A 6523-nucleotide genomic window follows, 5' to 3' on the forward strand; every position below is an offset into this window, starting at 1 on the left:
ACTTTCAAGTTACAGAATCAGATTGATTAACTCTAAAAAGGCCAAAGCCAACCATCAAAGAAATTGACAGATAATCATATCTTTAAATAATAAAGGCTTTTCCTATGCTCTCCAGGATAACGAGTTAGCAAGCTTCTGAGAGCTGTGTTTCATCATTTATATATTCTTCCAGATTAAATCCAAAGATTAAGAGCATGCACTGCATTTGAAGAATCCATTTTAATGGTAGTTCTATAGTTTAATACTGACTCAGTAATAATAGGAATAATAAGGAAATTTAATTGATAAAAATTACTGGTTCCTTTTATCTGAGCAAAATAGAGAAATAATTTATATCATGGTAACAAGTGAACAATTGAAAGAATTTGGGCAAATATTTCTGACAGCTTCATGGTGTTAAAGACATGTTAGCACTTTTGTCTAAGTAATGTTTTAATCATTCTTCCAACATTAGCCCCAGAAAAATCTTTAAGTAATGTTTAATTTATGGGCAATATTAGTTAGCAAAAAATAAAGTTTGGATAGTCTTCCAGGAAAAAAAAAAGCTTTATGAAAACGTGGAATTATTCTTAAAATTAAAAGTATGTTAAATTTCTCATATTTTTATTCTTTAAAACTCTAAGTAAATAGAATCCACAAATGCTAAAGTTTTCATTTCTATGTATTTGCATATTTGTGTGCTACATATCATGTATTTTAGAACATTTATCATGAGTCTATCAACACTCAAACTTCACCTAACAGAAGTGTGTAATATTTTTAATAACATTTAATATCTGTCTTGATCATGTTAAGTTAATACTGGCAGAAACTATGTCTTCTATTGGCACTCAGTAAATACTTTTTAGAACTGAATTATTTTCAGTTACAGGTATTTGATTCATTAATTACAAATACTCAGAATTACATTCAGGCTCAACAAAGGCTGATAGGAACCCAAACAGGTGAATGATCTTGCACCTCCTGAAACCAATATTTTACATCTTTTGTTTCATATCTATTTAGTGGAATGCGGTGAAACTAATTTTACGTTAGTGAACATTTTAGGCTGAAGCAGAATTTTCCCTAATTACTTTCAGTGTCCAGAATACCGTCCATTTTCTGATAAATTTAAGCAAAACACTTCCTACTTTTATGTAGCTCTTATACTTGTCTCTGGTTTTGTGTGAGATTTGTGTTTTCATGTTGCTGTTATTTTGGGGGAGTTGGGTGTAACTTTCCAAACCAGAATTCTTTAAAGGATTGTTAAATTATTTCAGACTTTGGAAATAAAATAAATCGCTAGAACCATACAAAATGCTGTTGCAAAATCTTAGCTGACAGCCACCTAAAAATATTAAAAAAAATATTTAGAGCTTAATAAAGGTGTTCTCCCTCTACCATCTATTTAAACAAAAGTGGACCCAGTTTACACTCACTTATTTCAGGAATATTTTAACTCTATTTATAGATGGTTGTTCCAAGCACCTGCCCAGTAGGCAAGATCCTTAATCTGGCTCTAGTTATTCATGTAATGAAACTGCCAGAGAATCCTATGAATGGAATGGTTAGTAAATATCCACGTCATCAGCCATATATTACACAAATGACTTCCAGAGCTTTCTAAACTGGAGAGTTTATTAAACCTGGGCCTTACACTATGAGACCCTGGTTCAGTAGGTCTGGGATGCATCCCAGGAATCAACATTTTTAAAGCAGTTTGGGTTCCTGAACCAGATAATCACATGGACCCTTCTGTAAGAAACACTAACTTAGGGGTTCTGTGCTTTATCTACCAGTAAATATTCTTTAGAAAGGCATGTACTTGAGTTTAATTTTGCCCCAGCACTGGGGGCTCGGCTCTGTGGGAATGTCTCAGACAATGGTGCAGCTGGTGTGGTGTTTGTTGCACACTCTCACTGTGTTTGGATGCGCACTGGAAATGGCAGGCACACACAGGCTGATTTCCCTCACACATTTTTCTCACAGCCTGCTGAACTTTTGATTTGACCTCAGATTTCCCTTAAATTCCAAGAAATTACAATAATCTTGTTGGTTTTCTGAGACATAGCTCTATCCCTTTTAACAGATTTCATCAACGTGAGTCTTTGCTCATATTCAGTTTACTGCTCAGACCATTGCATCATCATCCCCTTCCACCTCCACTATTCCACTAAAGCTGCACCCGCCAGGGTGAGGAACAACCTGCTCATGATAATCAGAGACATTCTCCAGTCTGCACTTTACCAGACCTCTCTTGACCTTTGACACTATCAGTAGCTCTCCCTGGATCTCCCTTTACCCTTGATTTCCTTGCCAATAACCTCTCATGGTTTTACTTCTATGTCTCTGCCAGTCCCCTCCTATATGTGTGGGCTCACCAGATGCCTTGTCATCCACTCTAGGAAGGCTGGATCTGCTCCAATCTATAGGCCAAAGTCTCAAGTTTCTCTCTCCAGTCCAGATCTCTCCCTCAGTTTGGGGTCCAGTCTATTATATCCAACCACCTATTACCATAGGTCTATCTACATGTCCCACATGCACAACAAAATTAACACATCCAGAATTAACCTTAATGTCTTAATTCCTCCCAAATGGATCATCCTGGGACACCACTACTCCATGTAAGCCCTGGCAGTCATCAAAACTTAGCCAGAGAGTGTGCTGTGATTGAGTAGTAATTCCTATCATGGGTACAAATAGAAGACTAGCAATGTTTATGCTGGGATTCCCGCTCCTTGCCTAGGACATCTGAGACTTAGACACTAGGACCTCAAAAAACATCAATTTCCCTTCTGCTTTCAAGTCTGTCACTAGACACCAAAACATTGGGATTGGCTTGAAAATGTTGTCATTAAGAAGTATTTCCTGACAAAAGAAAAATAGTTTTTTTAAAAAATAGTGATCAAACAACTGGCTATTCATGTGCAAAAGAATGAAATTAGACTCCTATTGCATAGCACTCATAAAAATTAATTCAAGATGGATCAAAGATCTCAATGTAAGAGCTAAAACTATAAAACTCTCAGAAAAAAAAGAGTAAAACTACATGATGGTGGACTTGGGAATGGTTGCTTAGCTATAACCTCAAAATGACAAATAGCAATAGACAAAAAACAAATTGGACTTCACCAAAATGAAGAACTTTTGTGCAATACATTAAAAAGATCATACACCATGATCAAGTAGCATTTATTCCCGGAATGCAAGTTTGTTACAATATTTACAAATCAATTAATGTGATACACCTTATAAGCAAAATAAAGAATAAAAATCATATCAAGAGGTGCAGGGAAAAAATTTCACAAAATCCAGCATCTATTTATGATAAAAACCCTCAGCAAAGTGGGAATAGAGAAAACAAACCTCAGAAATATAAAGGAGATATACAACAAATGCAGCTAACATATTCAATGGGAAAAAGCTAAAAGCACTTTTCTTTAGTTCAGAAATAAGACAAGGTTGGCCACTTTTGCCACTTTTATTCTACATAGTATTGGAAGTCTTAGCCACAGCAATCAGACAAGAGAAAGAAATAAAAGTCGTCCAAATTGGAAAGGAAGAAGTAAAATGGTCATTATTTTCAGATGACATGGTACTATAGAGAGAAAACCCTAAGGAATCCATCAAAATCTGCTAGCACTAATAAATGAATTCAGGATACAAAATTAATATTAAGAAATTGGTTGCATTTTGCCCTGGCTGGCATAGCTCAGTGGATTGAGCACAGGCTGCGAACCAAAGTATCGCAGGTTCGATTCCCAGTCAGGGCATATGCCTAGGTTGCAGGCCATGACCCCCAGCAACTGCACATTAATGTTTCTCTCTCTCTCTATCTCCCTCCCCTCCCTCTCTAAAAATAAATAAAAATAAAATCTTTTTTTTTAAAGAAAGAAACTGGTTGCATTTTTATACACCAATACTGAACTATCAGAAAGAGAAAGTAAGAAAACAATCCCATTTCCAATGGCATCAAAAAAAAAAAACAAAAACCCACCTAGGAATAAGTTTAACCAAGAATGTAAAAGACTCATAAAATTATAAGACACTGAAGAAAGAAATTGAAGGAGATACAAATAAATGGAAGCATATACTGTGCTCACAGATAGAAAGAATTAACATAACTAAAATGTCCATATTACCTAAAGCAACCTATAGATTCAGTGAAATATCTATCAAAATGCCAATGAAATTTTCCACAGAACTAGAACAAAAAAATCCTAAAATTTATATTGAACCACAAAAGACCCCAAATAGCCACAGCAATCTTAAAAAAAAAAGAAGAACAAGGTTGGAAGTATCACGGTACCTGATGTCAAACTATACTACAACACTATAGTAATCAAACCAGGATGGTACTGTCATAAAAATAGACGCATAAATCAATGGAACAGAATAGAGAGCCCAGAAATAAACCCATGCTGATATGGCCCATTAATATATGAGAAAAGAAGCAAGAATACACAATAGGATAAAAACTGTCTATTCAATAAATGATGTTGGGAAAACTGAACAGATACATGCAAAAAAAAAACAAAACCCTAGACTATCTTTTTTCACCATATACAAGAATAAACTCAAAATGGATTAACGACTTAAATGTAAGAATCAAAACCATAAAACTCCTAGAACAAAAACAGGCAGTAAACTCTCTGACATTTCCCTTAGTAATATTTTTTCCAATATGTCTCCTTGGGCAAGGGAAACAAAAGAAAAAACAAACAAATTGGACTATAGCAACTTAAAAAGTTTTTGCACAACAAAGGATACCATCAATAAAATGAAAAGACAAACTACTGAATGGGAGAATATATTCACCAATGATACATCCAATAAGGAGTTAGTAACCAAAATTTGTAAAGAACTCATACAACTCAATACAAAAAAACACAAACAATCCAATTTAAAAATGTGCAGAGAACCTGAATAGACACTTCTTCAAAGAGGACATACAGATGGCTGAAAGACATATGAAAAAAATGCTTGACATCGCTAATTATCAGGAAAATGCAAATTAAAACCACACTGAGACATCACTTCACACCTGTGAGAATGGCTATCATCAATAAATCAATAAACAACAAGTGTTGGTGAGGATGTGGAGAATAAGGAACTCTCATACATTATTGGTGGAATTACAAATTGGTGCAGCCAGTATAGTAAACAGTATGGAGGTTCTCAAAAAATTAAAAATGAAACTACATTATGACTCAGAAATTTCACTTCTGGGTATACATTTGAAAAATTCCATAAACCCATAATTCAAAAAGATATATGCACTTACATGTTATTTATGATAGGCAAGATATGGAAGCAAGCTAAGTAATCATCAATAGATAAGTGGATAAAGAAGATGTACTTATATCCAATGGAATATGACTTAGCCATTAAAAGAGTGAAATCTTATCATTTGCAACATGGATGAACCTAAAGGGTATTATACTAAATTAAATAAGTTAGAGAAAGACAAATACCATATGATTTCACTTATATGTAGAATATAAAGGACAAAATAAACAAACAAAACAGAAACAGGATCATCAGTACTGAAAACAAACTGATAGTTGCCAGATGGGAGGGAAGTTGGGGGGCTGGGTGAAAAACAGGAAAGGATTAAGAAGTACTAATTGGTAGTTAAAAGGATCATGGAGATGTAAAGTGTAGCATAGGGAATATATTTTTATTTTTTTAATATATTTTATTGATTATGCTATTACAGTTGTCCCATTTTCCCCTTTCACTCCCCTCCACCCTGCACACCCTGTCCTAGCCACATTCCCCTTCTTTAGTTCATGTCCATGTGTCATACTTGTAAGTTCTTTAGCTTCTATATTTCCCATACTATTCTTACCCTCCCCCTGTCTATTTTCTACCTATCAATTACTCTTCTTATTCTCTGTACATTTTCCCCCTTTCTCCTCCTCACACTCCCCTGTTGCTAGCCCTCCATGTGTCCTCCATTTCTGTGGTTCTGTTCCTGTTCTAGTTGTTTGCTTAGTTTGTTTTTGTTTTTGTTTTAGGTGTGGTTGTTAATGATTGTGAGTTTGCTGTCATTTTACTGTTCATATTTTTATCTTCTTTTTCTTAGATAAGTCCCTTTAACATTTCATATAATAAGGGCTTGATGATGATGAACCCCTTTAACTTGACCTTATCTGAGAAGCACTTTATCTGCCCTTCCATTCTAAATGAAAGCTTTGCTGGATAGAGCCATCTTGAATCTAAGTCCTTGCCTTTCATGACTTGGAATACTTCTTTCCAGACCCTTCTTGTCTGTAAGGTCTCTTTTGAGAAATCAGCTGACAGTCTGATGGGAACTCCTTTGTAGGTGACTGTCTCCTTTTCTCTTGCTGCTTCTAGGATTCTCTCCTTCATTTTTACCTTGGCTAATGTAATTATGATGTGCCTTGGTGTGTTCCTTCTTGGCTCCAACTTCTTTGGGACTTTCTGAACTTCCTGGACTTCCTGGAAGTCCATTTTCTTTGCCAGATTGGGGAAGTCCTCCTTTATTATTTGTTCAAATAAGTTTTCTACTTGTTGCTCT

This window comes from Phyllostomus discolor, chromosome 7 (assembly GCF_004126475.2).
Source record: "Phyllostomus discolor isolate MPI-MPIP mPhyDis1 chromosome 7, mPhyDis1.pri.v3, whole genome shotgun sequence".
Classification (NCBI taxonomy): Eukaryota; Metazoa; Chordata; class Mammalia; order Chiroptera; family Phyllostomidae; genus Phyllostomus; species Phyllostomus discolor.